The sequence below is a fragment of the Acipenser ruthenus genome, chromosome 21 (genome assembly GCF_902713425.1).
Source record: "Acipenser ruthenus chromosome 21, fAciRut3.2 maternal haplotype, whole genome shotgun sequence".
Taxonomy (NCBI): domain Eukaryota; kingdom Metazoa; phylum Chordata; class Actinopteri; order Acipenseriformes; family Acipenseridae; genus Acipenser; species Acipenser ruthenus.
In genome coordinates, this window is record NC_081209.1 from 30,819,960 (window position 1) to 30,837,494 (window position 17,535).

General features: G+C 39.5%; 1 long non-coding RNA gene across 1 annotated transcript; it reads right to left on the reverse strand.

The window, feature by feature from the left end:
* Positions 1–220: 220 nt before the first annotated feature.
* On the reverse strand, positions 221–16,717 carry LOC117428022 (uncharacterized). The gene is made up of 4 exons (XR_009308084.1): positions 16,446–16,717; positions 3,146–3,375; positions 1,033–1,124; positions 221–939 (listed from the first exon to the last, which is right to left on the reverse strand). It is a non-coding gene; the product is annotated as an uncharacterized LOC117428022 (long non-coding RNA).
* Positions 16,718–17,535: the final 818 nt, after the last annotated feature.

Genomic DNA, 17,535 nt, shown 5'->3' on the forward strand with positions numbered 1-17,535 from the left:
AGTCGCTATCTGACAGTTCTGAAGATGATGGGAACTAACTTTTCTTCAAAGTCTGGAACTGTCAACAAGTTGTTTGCAGTGTTCAATGCACTTGAGAAAAGGCAGCATCATTTTAAGAAAGCTGGAAAAAACGATGTAATTCCACTGAACCAGCCATAACCTAAAAATAACACGGGCAATACATTATTATTATTATTATTATTTGTTTATTTAGCAGACGCCTTTATCCAAGGCGACTTACAGAGAGGGTGTGTGAACTATGCATCAGCTGCAGAGTCACTTACAATTACGTCTCACCTGAAAGACGGAGCACAAGGAGGTTAAGTGACTTGCTCAGGGTCACACAATGAGTCAGTGGCTGAGGTGGGATTTGAACCGGTGACCTCCTGGTTACAATACACCCGAGCACAACAGGCTCTGTGAACTTGCTGACAAGAAAATGTTTTATTGTACCTGTAGAATGTGACGTTGAGATAGCGTGAATGGATTTCGCCACAGTGTGGACGTTCTTCTCCTCTTTATCTTCTCCCGCTTCCTCAGTCAGATTCCTCAGTAATCAGTACACAGCAGGTCGATCCATTCTGTACGGTATGTGCGTCTTTCGTTTTGTTTTTTTAACTATACAAGTATTACTTGTCATAGTCATTAAAAAACATTATGTATTCTGCATCTTCCTAGACTGTAACAAATCATATTTTTTGTGGTTTAATAATTTTCCACATGGCCAACAAGTTAAAAGAAGCTATCCCTAACCATCTCAGGCATTCACTCCAGTATTTAGGCATGCATTGTTTTTGCTTCTGCTACAGAGCGAGAGACAAAAACAACAACTAAGGTGTATTTTGGCGCTCGTAGGTTAACTGGAGATGTGTAACACCAACTTCTTGCTTTCTTAATACAAGAAGACTGGTGTGAACCTACCACCGGGGTAACTTCTTTCTGAGTAAATCAAAAACAAAATAGAAAGTTAGCATTACAAAAGAAAGAAAACCACACCAGGCTGTGCCCCTAAAGTAATACCACCCCACTTACCGCTAATCAATGGACCATCTGGCTGCAATCTCATGCCCTCTTGTGGGCTCTGTCCTTCACTTCATATTGATATGATGCCTGGAGTTGCACGCCTAAACAACACACAACAGAAGCATTTTGTTAAAAATGTGTACTGACCTGAACTGCAGCGTGATTGGTCAGAGCAAGAAAGAGAATATTCTTATAGGAGGGGCTTGTAATGTGAAACTCTCTTGTGTAGCACTTACAGTAGGAATTCAATTGTTTGTGTGGTCCAATGCAGGCAACAGACTAGTCATATATGGTTTGAACCAATGAGACCTAAAGTGGCATCTGATGTGGGTGGTAAGAGTAGCATTGCTGGGGACTCTGCTAACCCCACCCTTTTGCCAGTCAAAATGGGACAAATTGACTGAGAAACTACAATTGTCAAACCCAGATGCGTGCCAGGTTTCGAGCTGACGTGAGTACACTGTGTTCAGGTCTAGTACAGTACTCCAGGAAGTTCTTCCTGTGTGCTGGCTGAATGAAGAGATCTCTCAGAGCGTCGTGACATTTTAACAGCTTGTTTCCTGTCTGACGCCCAGCCCAAACCCGCGCCCCCCTCCCACGACTCCCACCGCTTTCACTTGTTTTTTTTTTTTTTACCTGACGTTAAGCATAAATTGTGTATAAGAGAGTCAGAAAGGTGTGGATGGGGTTTGACCCCCAGCTGGGATTACTCTGCTGTTTCCATTTCAGGGCAACCAACCATTGAACATGTTGTGTGTTAATGGAAATATTGATCCACTTAAAAAAAAAAAAACATTAACTGCACAGTAGTTATACTGTCCTTAAAGTGTTGTAGCATTTTACCACATCTACTTACAAAAACATGATATGCTCAAGAACATCACTTTGCTGTTGTGAATGCACAGAGTTCCAGCCTAACAATCACAGAAAGCTGTGCTAAGTGCATGCAGTAAATATTAGCAAATGGAAACTAGAGTGTAAATACAGGATGCCCTCATTATAAACCCATTCCCTGTTTGTTTGTCCAGAGACCCCCCCTGGACGTTATTAATGGTCCAGTAAGGAGGATGTGATCACTTTAAAAGAAGTGGAACCAGAGACCAAAGGCAGGGAAAGTGTGGGACGTCTGTAAATGTTTGTTTGTCAGGGCTGGTGTCAGGCTTCCTGACATCCTTCTATTTGATCTCTTTTCTACTCGACTGACCTGCAAACTGTTTGGGGAATATGGGCAACCCAAGTTGTTGTGTCACTCACTGTGTTTCAGTGAATCATTTGGAAAGGAACAGAGCCTAAACAGGGTCAGAAGAGATTAACCTAAGACAAGGCCTAGAAGATTAGCCATGGAAAGGCCAAAGGCCATGCTGCAGAGGGCAGTACAGACCTGACCAGGCCAGAGCAGGTTCAAACAGACAGTTTATCTCTTGCAATTGTTGACAAAAAAGGCACTAGTCCGAGCTCTGGAGAGTGGTGTAAAAAACGTGTTTACAAATCAGGGGGTCAAGGACTTGAGGACAGATAACCATTAACAGAACAAGTCTGCGACAGCCGTTCACAAGGGGTAGAGTGTAACACAGTGCGGTTTGTTTAGAAGCAGGGTTTCTGTTTAGAAAACTGGTTGGGTCTGTGCAGGGGATTCAGTCATGTCATGAGCGGCCATCCCCTTTCACCCTTGAACAGATCGCTGTACACAAATTGTAACAGGATATTTAAAAAGAAATACAAGAAATAAAATGCATGCCCTTCTCTGAACAGGTGCTCAGAACAGGTATTTTTTATTATTATATTATTTGCATTATTATTGTCTGTATTATGATATAAAAATAATAAGTATTGAATATTAATAATAAAAAGCCATGGGATATATCATGCAGAACCTTAAAACCTTAATAATCTATGTTCTCAACCAGTTTATTCAATGAACAGTTCTAGTTTACAACAATACAATGGCAGTTTCACTTGCAGAGGGCTTTCCCACGTCAATTGCAATGAATTAACAGTCGGGGACACCTATCAGTTTAAAGGATAATTGCATTGTGCAGTTAGATGCATAGGATTGGTATTTGGCTTCGGTTTTACTGTGGTAATAATAAGTTGAAATGCTGAAAGCACTGGGCGGCCTTACCTTTAATGGGTTTTCACTGTTGATTTTATTTTCCTCTAGATGTATAGCTGGATCCCAGAGAGGTTTATGTAGCAGGGCTTCTTTTGTATATGTGATAGTTAAGTATGCAAATCCAGCTATTTGGCTCTTGACTTATCTGGACTCCTTTGGGCAGCATGTTCAGTTTTATGCATTCCTGGAGGTCAGAGTTCATCCCTGCTGAACAGCCCCCTTCTTCAGGATAACAGTTCCTGTCAAGAAGGATAATGCTTCAATCAAACTGGGGCCAACATGCCTCTGAAGATTCCAGGCCCTAACAACCAAGACTTTCTTGTATTGATTCATTTAGATATCTGTTTATTTGGGGGAAGTAACCTGATCCAAGATGAGCTTGCAGCGCTGTTGTTGCAAAAACTAAAAGCAGGATTTACTAAGCTTTTTGATCTATTATTTTCTCAAAGAAAAAGAAAGAAAAAAGCAACAAACAAAAAACAAACAAGCAAACTTCTACATAAACAAACAATTAAACATTTGCATGTTGATTTAATGCCTTCTATTGGACAATAAGTGTTTTGTTTGTTTTGTTTTTTGCTGGTGTACTGAAAATAATTTCATTTCTCTTACTTTCTTCTTCAGAGTATAAACAAAATATAAGACTGCAGTCCCAACATGAAACAGCAAATGTTCCAGCATTAAACCAGATAGATCCAGCATTGTCTTTATACCAAAACGTACTTTACAACTTTTTTTCTGGGAAAATAAAACTGTACACAGCAACCATGGTAACACAAAATGTTAATTTAGGAATTCACGTGTGCCAAATGTTTTTTGTTGGCTAAGATAAAAACGTTTTTTTTTTGTTTAAAAGATGTAAATTGCATTTTACCTGTAAAGAAATAAGAGGAAGTGCATTTCACTTATCTGCTAAATCTTTTTACTGTCTACTTACACAGAACGAAATACAAAGAACTACGCTGTGCAGTACGGTTGGGAATACATACTGTGTGTGTCACTTGGGAATATCGCAAATTTTGGTAGTAAAAAAAATCTAACCATAAAATAGTGTTTGGTATTCATTATTATTATTTATTTCTTAGCCAACGCCCTTAACCAGGGCGACTTACAATTGTTACAAGATCTCACATTATTTTTACATACAATTACCCATTTATACAGTTGGGTTTTTATTGAAGCAATCTAGATAAAGTACCTTGCTCAAGGGGACAGCAGCAGTGTCCCCCACCTGGGATTGAACCCATGACACTCCGGTCAACAGTCCAGAGCCCTAACCACTACTCCACACTGCTGCTATTCATCAACTGTTTCCACACTGTTGTCTTTAATAACAGTGACACACTGTGTTGTGCATGCAGATCTTTATGTAATTCCTCAACAGACTTTTAAACAAAGTTCTTATTAGAAAAGAAGCTTTGTGAAAAGGGCCCTGTGTTTCGTGGCTATAGCAGCAATCAAGTATATTTAAAACACATCAGTGTGATTTGCTTCATTGCGTTAGTCCACTACAATTGAGTACAAATTGTAATATAATGGGCTTAGTATCTCCTGGTTTCCCCCAAGCTATCCCTTCCACTGCTCCAACCAGTCATTCATAGCAGAGTTAAGGCCTGTCCTACACTATTGCAGCTTGTCAGCAATAACAATGGAAACAATACCTCGTAAGCAGAAACAGGTAACTTTGCGCTGCCTTTCATTACACTATGACCATGAGGGTGTGTGTAAACCTTTATTTTACATCTTAAACATCTGTGAATTTCAATGGGCACTGTTGATGTAGAGAGAGCTTTGGCTTTTGACTCTTGGATTGGTTTGAGATCCTGCAATTATGCGGCAGCAATGCTACCAGGAATTTTCCAAGTGTACACAGGTAGCATGATCCCTGTTTGAGACAATTCTCCCTGATCCCAAACCATTAGTGAATGCAGAACGATGAGTGAAACAATCAGCAGCTAAGACAAAGCCAACAACAAGGTTTACCCTGAGACAGCACAATGAGGTGATGCATGAGCAGCTGAGAGGAGAAGCAGATAATGTGATTCTAATCCTAGGTCTTTAACCTGGATTTACAAGCACAGACACGTCCGAAGGAAAGGTGAATGTATGTAGAGAACACACACACACACACACACACACACACACACACACACACACACACACACACACACACACACCTAAAAAAAGTTCACTATAGAATCTAGCAACACCTCTTATTTATTTTTCCAATCTTCAAGTAAGTTCCTCTGCATTTTAATGCACATTGCAGAATGCTGGATCATTAGCCTGCAATCCAGTGCTTTTAAATTCAAATGGTCTCGTGACCTCTCCTGTAGGGCCTGTGCCCAAATGAATTTGGCACGCATGTTAATCAGGTCACAGGCACAAGGGATGCTGAGGTGGTTTACCATTTCAGGTAATGCTCACAGACATGCCAACTTCACAACAGTGGGTCCTCTGGAAAATATATGAGTCTGTGAACCAGCCCCATGCTGTTACATATTAGCTGAGGTGTTATCAGATTATTTTATAAGAGAGGAATTAGTCTAGTGAAGTAAAATCGGTTCGAAGAATCTGCTTCCAAGAACAGCTGCCATGAATATACTAGTTGGTGTCACAGTTAATGCCAGATTAACGCACCAGCCTTTGAGGGACTGTATCTGAATCTTGCACAAGTGAAATAGAGACATTGGGAGTGTGCATGCTCAGGCCAGGACTGAAACACATGGGAAGAGCTCACTGAGGAAGCACACACAGTTCCTGACCTTACTGTACTGTGGAATCCATTAAGCAACGATCTGTAACAAATCGCTGTGTTTAATGTTGTTAGATTGCAAAGGGTTAAGCGTCGTAGGTGTGATCTGGAATGGAAATGTTTCAGACAGCTTGACAAGCTTCTTACTTATTCTCGTCAAACTGCCTCTACCTCTGTTAGGGTGATTGATTCTGATTAATGCTTAGGGCTTTTTTCTACCACCTAAGTGCTTGAGGCCAGTCCATGAACCTCCTACTGGCTGTACATTGGATATTTCTTGTTTTGTGTGGCTGTTTGGCTGATTACTGTCTTATAAAATTTCCATTATCAGAATCCCAATAATAATAGTAATAATAATAATAATAATAATAATAATAATAATAATAATAATAATAATGGATTATCATGTCAACTCATCTTCTAAGCAGTCCTAAAGTCTACATGATGTAGGCTGAACCTTGGGATAACTTCTCCTCGGGAGGATGGTACTAACACTGTGCTGGTGACACGGAAGAGGGATCCCTACTGTCCCACCAGCACTCATACACCTCATGATTAAGAGAGTCTTCCCATTCAATTACTGACCATGGCACACTGCGCTCAGCTCTTGAGGTCAGCTGATATCAGAAAGCACATGGATATTGTGTAGAGCATCTGGAATATCGGATAGGAAGCTGAGGACGATAATGTTCAACAGGGCGCACCCACAATTACTGCTTTACGAGAATGTTTCAATCTAAACTCCTCCTTCTATCACTCACTGTCACTCGTCCAATTGACCTCCTCCTCCCCGACAGCAACTTTGTTTCAGACTGCGTTCAAAAGGGCAAGTGTGACTTTGCCACCTCTCGTATCAGTGCTGACAGCCTATGTGCTGCCAGCAGTCACCTCATATGAACTTCCCCTGAACGCAAAACAACTCCATGCTGCTGTTTAGGAAATGTTCTGTATTTGCAACTCATTATATATATATATACTGTTTTTATGAAAGCTCGCTCATAAAGAATCTCTGTGTCTGTTGTGGACTGGCCTATCCCAGGATACAACTGGGTTTGGTAGTTCTCTTATTCTCTTAGCGGTTGATGTATTTTTTTGGGATTAATTACCTGGAAAAGTGCAGAGAGAGGGAAAAGCTGAACTCCAGAGTAGAACTCGGGAGCCACTTAAAAACTAAAGAAACAACAAACGACCTTAATGGAAGTTCAGCATGCAGTAGAAAGAGACAGGTAAGAGAGAAGGAGCTCTTTAAGAGCAAATGAGGTGTGTCGTGCGTGTAAAGCGATATGCTGTGATAGTGGGTGGGGATGCAGCTGAAGAGCTGTCTAATGCTTTATTTCCATGTGCCAAAACGGAAACATTCCTGGCAAGCACTTGAGCAAACTGAACTTGAGCAACTGAATGAAACAATTTCCACTTGAACAGAAGAAATAAAAACAGCTGCAGTGCAGTAAGATGATTGTGAATAATAGTGTGACAATGATGTGTGTATATGGGCTTGTTTTTTCTTTGTCCTTTTTTTTAACTCACATGCTGCTCATAAGGCTTACTCTTCAGCTACTCAAATAACCAGTGGCTATACATTTAAAGCCTAATTTTTTTACGTGCCTAGTGTCTGTGTTGTGTGGATAATTGAGCCTTTACAATAGATCTTTCACTGCAGCCCTTGTGTTGGTCTGACCCGACCATGGTTATATTCACATTGCATATCTTTGCTCCCACTGGTCCAAACATCAGAACTTAAGCCATTAAAGACTGCTTTTACTTCCTCACCGTATGAAAGATTATCCTGGTAGATTTGCATGCTAATTTTGCCATTTCGCATGCCTTTCCCGTGCTTACACTGTGCATTCATTATGTTTCTTTCATAGTTAACCATGGTTTGTATCATACTTACATGTGAGCTCGTGGTTTACCATGTTTCCACAACACAATATTTTACTGCTTTTACCGCGGTATACATCGTTCATTATGTGCCTCCTATCCTTTGCACGGCACTGATGAAATGGTTATCTTCAGATCCATTACTGAGTGCAACAGTAAAGGACATGAAAATACTAAAGTTATCATCAGCAGACTGCTTAAAAATCACTACACAGAAACTGACAGTTTCCTGAAAAGTACAATGTTCATATGTAGTTATTAACAGCTGTTTCAGTCTTTCTTAATCCATGGCGATAGCTGGAGTAAACCCCCTCTCTCTGCAGCTGATATGTGGCATGCTTGACCTCAGGCTGCACTGACCTTGCTGCTGATTGCTTTGGATGCAATCTCCTGATCCAGCATCTTGAATGGGTCTTTATTCCTACAGTAAACTTTTATAAGGGCAGGCCCTCCTCATAACAGCACTAGCGGGGATGGAACTGTACAGCAGCAGAAATCATGAACTGTGAAGCGATCTGCTTCCCCCGAGTTCAGAGACGCAGCGAGCATGTGGCATTGCCCAGTTTAGACTGCAGCGATGGCAATGCTATGCTTGAGAGGCTAAAAAAGAGCCAAAGGGAAAAGATAACCAAGAGTGTTATATCTTTAATGTGGATTTCTTTATACCTTACACATTGACTTTCTGACCTTAAAACTGCATCATAAGTGTTGGTAATTCAAATGTAATAATATTGAACTAACATCCAATACGTCAATCAAACAGGGTTGAGTGGGTCGTTGACCCATAATAAAGGATCTCTCACTGCTGGGCTTGTATTGATCTGATCTCAACATGGTTATTTCAAAATCTGATTTCTGACATCTGAACTCCAACCTCGGGAACAAATCATAAATCACACAAGACTGCCACACACTGCATATCGGCCAAACATGAACAGTTAAACTCGGAAGCAAGCATTGGTGGCCGAGCAAAGCTATAATAATTACATTCAGTATAAATTCCATAAAGTGTGGTAATTGTGACGTCAGATTTAGAAAAGCATGTTAAATGAGCATGCTGGTAAAGCACAGTCAAGCCTTTCAAAAGCATGCTGATGCATAATCAAGCATGGCAATGCTTTTAGAAAAGCAACGTTAATCGTGGTAAAGTGTTGTAAAACACAAAAAGCACAGAGGCATGGTAAATCACAGGGAAACCTGGGGAAAAAAGAGCACTTAAAAAAAGTTGTACAAATGAAATCCTGTTGGCTTTTGATTCTTCTGCTTGGGCACTGCTCCACTCTCTCTATAGTGATCTCTGACAGCCCCCAGCCGAGCAGTGGAGTTGACCTTCTCTCCCCCGCTCACAAGTAAGAAGCGCTGTGGTATGAAGGTCAGTGGGAAAGTCAGGCCCGGAGCGGGGATCGGGTTTGTTATAATTACTCCTCCTCTGAACTAGGCCCTCCAGATAGCAGAGGCCAGTCCTGGCATGTCAGAACTAATAGTTTTTCTCCCCTTTTGGTCCTGTTGCTTACTATTTAAATCTAGCCGAGAGGGCACATGCCGATCAGCTGACTGGGGCGCTAATCTCTAGACCTTGAGGTCTTTTTAAAAATAGATCCGAGGGATTGATTGCACACGGGTGAATGAGCAGGTGATAAAAAAGTACAGGAGAGTAACACCTAGAGGTCTGCATGGCAGCTGCTCAGGGTGACCGGGGCATTGTGTTCAGACAGGCTGAGATCAGTGGCTGCTTAGTAAGAGAGCTGATTCAGCGAGCACGCTGCAGTGCTATAAATGGGAGGTGGGTCATTGTACTGTGACCAGGGCTGTGTACAACACTTGTTCATTTGTAGGGCTAAGATTTTTGAATATGCTCTACAAAAGATGAATAACATATCTATAGCTTTTTATTATAACTGGCTTATACAATACAGTATATATATATATATATATATATATATATATATATATATATATATATATATATATATATAAAACACGGTAACACTTTAGTTTAGGAATCCGGTATGAGTGCTTATAAACAATCTATAAATATGTTATTAATTATGCTATTAACAATTATAGAATACAAATAGAAATAATAAGAGTATTATTACACACTTTTGTCATTTTGTTTTGTGCTATTGTTTATAATCGCTTATAACGGATATAGCCTGTCTGTCTTTTCAGGTCTGTTTGTCTTTCTATGCCTGTCTGTCTGTCTGTCTGTCTGTCTGTCTCTTTGTCTTTATATGTTTGTCTCACCAATTGTATGGGGTGGGTTTGTTTTTGAATACAGTTATTATACACTTTTGCCATTGTTTTGTTTTTGCTATTGTTTATAACCACTTATAATGGAACCCTAAACTAAAGTGTAACTCAAAACAATACATTAAGTGCAACAAATGACTGTGTATTTACATAGCAGTTACTTATTAAATACATGTGTACTTATAAATAATTACAGTTATTATGCATAGTTACAATTAACTTAATATGTCATTGTTTTTTGCATGATATACCAGTAACTGTAATCCTAACCTTAAACCTAGCTCTAGCTCTAAACCTAACCCTAACTCTTTTCTGATACAATTGTGTACTTACATATATCGTGCAAAAATATGTACATGTAGCTATGCATAATAACATTGTAATTATGTGTAAGTACACATGTATTTACTGAGTAACTACTATGTAAATACACAGTAATTAGAGACTCTTAATGTAAAGGGCTACCAAAGTAAAAGACGTTGCTGTTATTGTCCAGGCATCAAGTCATGTCAAGAGCCTCGTGGTTAGGGTCAGATTGCTGACTCAGCTTGCTCAAGATGTTCTGTGGTTTTAATGTCTTTCTCTTTTTGGGAAATACACCCACCTTCCATTTACAAATCCCTATTTATCATCTTCTGTGGAAAGGAGGGAGAGTGCGTATGGGAACAGGAGTTCGGACTTTACAGTTTTAAGCTGATGAACTTGAGGGCGGGCATGTCTCTGTGTGGCAGCAATGCAAAAATATGATCTGTCTATCTTCATAGCTTTAGACATGTGTACAGTATGTGTTGTTCTAATGTGAGCCAGAGAGAAATGTGGGGGTCTTCTGAATCAGAGACAAGAAGCCTGAGTGGGGAGCAGCCCTAATGAGAATGTTCAGATGTTGGAGTAATTCATGAAAACATCCTCTACAGGTTCCAAATATAGCAACTTAAAGCTCCAAATGCAGAATAGTATCTGTATTAGCAGTTTCATTAAAATCATTTTTATATGTTTTGCTACAGAAGTGAAAAGCATAGTAGAAAGTTTGGCAAAGCCTATGCAAACATTGTATTATGCTTTACCATAATGTCTGGAACTGCTCCTGGGTTTACTGCATGGGACGCCCCAGATACTGGGCAACACAACCATGAATCCACCCTGATCAACAACATGAAGCTATGAAGCTCCGGCTTGTAATGGTAAGGTTGCTGGTAGCCTCCTTTTCATATACTTCTGAAATAACTGTGCTCTTCACTTATCCTTCTGTCCAGAATGCGCTACTCATGGAAAAAATACCCCCCCACACACATCTCCTCCACCCCTAAATGAGAACTACAATGAAGGAAGAGGAAGAGAAAATAATTAAAGCTTGCAAAAAATATAATGTGCAATTAGGTCCCAGAGGGGTGAACTATCTACTTAAACGCTCTCTTTTTATTTTATTATTTAGCCCTCCGGCTGGCCTTTTACGCAGAAAAGAGAACAAAAAAAAGAAAACTAATTCGAAGGAAATGGAAAATAATGTTATTTTTCTGCCTCATTTCCAGTCTCTGACATATCCCTCTGACAGCACAGTGACCTCGATTCTTGCCCAAACCTGTCCAAACACATAGTAACTTCACATTGTCCCAGAGGTTAGCTGTGGGAGGCAGCTGTTTCCCACTGCAAGCTCCAACTCGGGGCTTTTCCAGCTTCAACTGTCACCACTCATTCCTCACCGACAGGCCTTAGCGGGGATCAGAGCCTGAGCTCCAAGCCTTCCAGGAGTTGGGTGGTTCAGATAATCAACTCCAAACGGTTTGAGGCCTACAAACTCGCTTTACTCTGTGTTTTCTTAATTAGGGATGGATGAGTTAGCTTGGATTGAAATCACAGAGTTCCCCTACAGCCTCTATAACTTATCCTCGACGCTCCTGATTTAATCAGAGCTGACCCAGGTCACTTTGATACTGATTCAGAAGTGGGACCTGGCTGGGATATTTCTCTGTTATTTGTGCTATCGCTGCAGATAAACCACTAGATCTTATTTGATTGTTGACCCAGTCCCTGCTGTATTTGAATGAAAGCATGCACTGCAGCAGGCCAGTGGAACTGCACAACACGACGGACATCTCTTTATTATTTGCATCTGGCGGGGATTAACCTTTTAATGGCCCAATCAAAGCTTAGCTGTGAGGCGGGAGGATGGCTTAATGTCCAATCAAGTGAAAGGAATCTAAGAGATGTTCCTGTCCACCAGATATGGAAAACAGAACAAAGGCAATACGATTGAAACAAGCTCAAACAGCCAGCGTGGGTCAATGCTTAATTAATGAACACAGTGTATGGACAGGCATGCAGCAATAAGAAAAATTAAGGAAATATAAAGATGTTTGATTCCACTTTTTTGGGGTTTTTCAAATTGCAGCAGCTGGCATGAATATAATATCCTACACTACTGCAGCTTTGTAGAAGACATTGGGAAAATGAAAACAAATGTTTTTTTCTAATTACCAAAGAAAATTAGATGTGTATTTAGGACAAGCAAGAATGTTCAGGATTGATGAAATTTTTTTCTTTTTCAACTTTATTTCAAATATTTTCCATAAGTACTGCTTTTGTTATTTTGTTTTACAATCACACAGCTTGTATTATACTTCTTGGAAAAAAAAAAGTCTAAGAACCCATAATGTATGTATTTATCGCCATATATATTTAGACAACACAGTAGATTCCCTGAGACACAGTGATGCCCTGCCTCCATGTATGAAAGTTGTGAATTGAATTAGCAAGGATTAGCCAATTTAGAATGTTTCTCCACTACAGCTCAGCAGAAGTGAAGGTCAGTGTGTGTCCTCCGATCCCATGATCATGCCAGCTGCCTCGTCACACACAGGAGCATGAAAGCGGATGAAATTCAGCCGTGCAGGTGTCTGCTTGAGCTCACCGGGCACCTGGCCAGTAGGGGCCGCTGTAGCGCAATACCGAGAAACAGTCCCCGTTCAATTTGCTTCTCTAACCAGCAGAAGTGCTAGAACCAGTGCAAACCTGCACTCCTCTGGCTGTGAGAATCTCCCTGCATGCCACACAGATGTGCCTATAGTAGGTTAGCCGCTGGGGGACTCCAGTACCTTCTTAATTTTGTTTTCACATAGTATTTGATTCCAATTGTTGTTGTTTTTTGGAGCAAAGGTTTTGAGCAAATCCATCTGGTTGAAAAAACTCAATGTTGACTTTGAGTGCACTTACTGGTGTAATTTGATCCATTCTAACTGGAATGCAGTGGTGGTAACAACATACTAGCACTATATATAGACAGACAGAAGGAAAGACTGTTTAAATAGTGGTTGGGAATCAGGATTGCTATTTTTGGCAACCACATTATTATTATTATTATTATTATTATTATTATTATTATTATTATTATTATTATTATTAGTACTAGTAGTAGTAGTAGTAGTAGTGTTATTATTATTATTATTATTATTATTATTATTATTATTATTATTATTATTACAGCATAAAATGTTACAACATTAAAAATATAAACTTTAGAAAAGTTTATGATCACTCATGCCAAAATAACGTTAGCACAATTTGTTTAACTATTCAAGGAGCTGTCAGCACGTATCTGTATGCTGAATTTTGTTTTGTTTTAAATCCTTTAAGTGCATTTTATCTCTTTTTTGTCTATTGTTCCCTTGCAGTCAGCGCTCAGGGCTCCAGAATGTTGACATTTCATGCTGATGTTGCCTTTGACAGCTTTTATGCTACCAGCCTCCCAGACCCTCCTAATTCTTCACCTTTTAGGTCATTAAAAACATGACTTACTTTTTGGTTTTTTCAAAAGGCCTAACAACTATCTCCTAAAAACACAAACCTGTCAACGGCTTCTCTCATAAGAGCAGGAATTACCTGTCTAAAAGGGCCTGGCTAACACAGAAACGAGCAACCTGTGAGGCCAGGCAGGTAGGGTAACTGCAGTTCCCCCTCTTTGTGTTTTCAAGGCCTTACCCAAAGCAAACACTGTAAATCCATTGAGGCCTAGCCTAACAGGACCCGAATCCATGGCTCAATTATCACTCAATTAGTACGTGTGAACTACGGCCCTGATTTTATTTCCCGGTCGCTGAAAAGCAAAGGAAAACAAAACCAAGGCAATCAAAAAAAGAAAGAGAAGGAGTCGCTGTTGTGACAGAGGTGGGAATCTCTGTACAGATACATTAGCAATCTGGAAACCATTTTGCACTTTGAGAGTGATTTGCTTTTAATATTTTAAAGGCCAATTTGAAGAGGCTGCGGAGAATCTAACGCAACATGCAGATCCATGGATAGAAGCATTGTGAGTATGTGAGAAATTATGCAATACTACTACTACTACTACTACGACTACTACTACTACTACTACTACTACTACTACTACTACTACTAATAATAATAATAATAATAATAATAATAATAATAATAATAATAATAATAATAATACGATACTTTGAACTTGTAAAGAAGACCATGAACAGCACCCGTCTCTACTGGATTGTGAATCTGGATTCGCTGCACACCTGCAATACTGTTAGCACAATTACCGTAGGCCCTGTGCATTATTTAAAACATTTCACATGGTGGTAATGTGTTCAAACTTTTTTTTTATTGCCATGCCCCAGCTCTGTGTTTTGCAAGTGGTCAAAACTTTTTTTGGCTCTGTCAAACCTCATCAGTCTAATGCATCCCCATTGGATATATTCTTGTAAAGTGTGTCAGACAAGGTTTTAAAACATTTCTGACCATGGATATTAGCCTCACCTTTTTCAACCTATAAGTCAGAAATAAACATATGGGACATGCTTCAGTAAAATAAATAAATAAATAAATACATAAATAGTTTGACTATATCATCCATTAATTCATTTATTGATGCATTCATTCATAGTACATTTGGACAGGTGGAGTTTTTGAAAGCAATGACAAAAGGATGATAGCGCTAAAATGAAAAACTACTTCTTAACATGAAGGCGCGGAGTATCACAGGACCATTTCACTGAAGAAGTGTGGCTGTAAATTTGAACTGTGTCATTGTATCTGCCTCCTCTTGGGTCAAACCTTCTCCGTTAGGTGCTGTGCTTTATAAACAGTACATGGGAGGGGTAGAGACAGCAGAGAGGTAGACCTCATCTTATTATAGTATCCTAAAACTGGAAAGTTCAGCTCAAGTATTTATGTTTTGTCCAGTTGTGGCAATTCCACGATGGATTTGGCATCAGCATTAGCTTTCCCTGCCACTGGAGAACAACAAGGTTATATGACCTGATTATAACAATGACATTCATATCAATAAACATTCATGGATCCCACTCGAAGCAACAAACAAATACTGCCAGTTGAATATTCCTCATTGAGAATCACTTTGAACCTTTACCCATTGCCACGCCGACTGGTTTAAATGATGACTAAGACTGATATATGGGTGTCTACATTGTGTAAAATGTGGGTGATTTGAACCCATTTGCAGATACAGCCTCCATCAAAGTTAGCATGTGTCACAGCCTAGTCCCCTGCACATGTCACTGTAGGGATTGTTTAAATAAATTAACCTTTATTTCCCATAGCGCTCAGCAGTAACAAAAGGGTCCTCATGATTTAAAAGGCAGGTGCTGTAGTATATATGCAAATTTGGCTGCGCAATGTGAAAGCAATGAAATTATAGTCTCTCAAAGATCATTACAGATGGGAAAAGATCTGAATGTAATATTTTTTATATATAGGGAAATAACATAACTTGCACAAAGTATGTATTTTTATTATTTATTATTATTATTATTTTTTGTGTGTAATAAATTCTGGGGTTTGAAGACTTATTGTTCAGCCTAACTTTAGACAAAATCAAACATAAAGGTCTCATTGTCCCGTGCACCACCTCACTTCCTCGAGGTCTTGACATTTCAACAGGCATGTGACATCATTTGCATAAGCATGATGTAATACACCAAAAAACCAAAGGACTGTTTTGGGATAAACTTGTTTATGGTGCCTTTGAAATTATATAGGAAGAATACACTACCAAAGTAATCTTTTCTACTATACCATATAATACTGAACTATAAAGGATACGGTTAAACTAAATTAAAAAGGAGTTGATCATTACACAGGCATATCAATCCCTGGATCATTTTAGAGTTTGCATAGTTTCAAGTAACATAGCGTTGTGAAAGCAGAACTCCCAGTATGCAAGGCTAGCCAAGCGTCTTTATGGTGGGATCCATCCTTGATGTCAAAACATTAGCTAAAGTGGATTATCCTTCCCACCAAATGTTACACTAAAGTAATTACTAATTTAGTCCCTGTTACTTTCACCCCTTTCTTCCGTTCGCCAGCACTTTCCCAAAAGTTTCCCATGAGAAAGAAACGCTTGCCTTTGAGGAGAGTGGCAAACAATACAACAAAAAAAATTGCTCAACTCACCTCTCTGGGACGAGGTACAAATTAAATTAGCGACACCCTCCGCCGCCGCTGTCACCACAAAAGAAAAAGAAAAAAGTGAAAAGGGGGAAGATGTTAGGGTCTCCTTGCTGTAATCTAAAACCCCATGAGGAAATGTTGTCTTTGGGAACCGAAAGGAGACTGTGAGAAGGTATTCTTGTTGACACTATTTATCTTAAACGCTCTTGTCTTAGCAGTTCACAAAGGAAGACAACTGTTAGTGCTTGGGCTGTCCCCTGCAGCCTGTGCACAGGGAGAAAGAGAAGGGGCAGTGACTGGTACTTTCAAATGTCAGAGCCTTTGTAGCCACGGCTAGTTTATGATGCTGATGTCAAGCATCTCACTCAATGAGGCCTTTGTCCCAGGACGAGGCCGGGGCAGTGGGAAAACTGCCCACTCTTAGGCGGCAGTCTCATCCATCTTCCGCTCGGCCTCACTGTCCTTTTCGCACCAAGCACTTGTGTATTAAAGATCCTCCCGGGTTAATGCACTGGAAAATTGGCTGCATGTTTATTGGGGAGGCCTGCTAAATGAAAGAAAAATACAGAGAGAGAAAAAAGAAAAGAAAATCACTGAGAGAGGAACGTTTTTCTTTCCTCATTGAATCTCTCAGGGCAGGACCCCAAGCTTGTAGCCTGTGACCCCGATGAAAGAATTTCACTGACATCCCGGGAACTGTATTGTAGAGATGACATCATTCACTTCCGCTGCAGGATCAGCGTTATTATTATTATTATTATTATTATTATTATTATTATTATTATTATTATTATTATTATTATCAATACAAGTACCACACAAATGCACACACATACAAGATGACATCATTTACTTCCGTTATATGAATTGATTATCAATAAGGTATTTAAAACTTACATGGTTAGGGATCCCTACATGACTTGGAATTTTACCATGTACATCCAAACACAATCCCATTGAGAAAGGTATGCCAACCCTAATAATAATAATAATAATAATAATAATAATAATAATAATAATGCACTGCACGTAAAAGTTAATTCTAGTTTTCTATTGTGCTATTATTAGAATTAGTCGTAGTAGTGATAGTAGT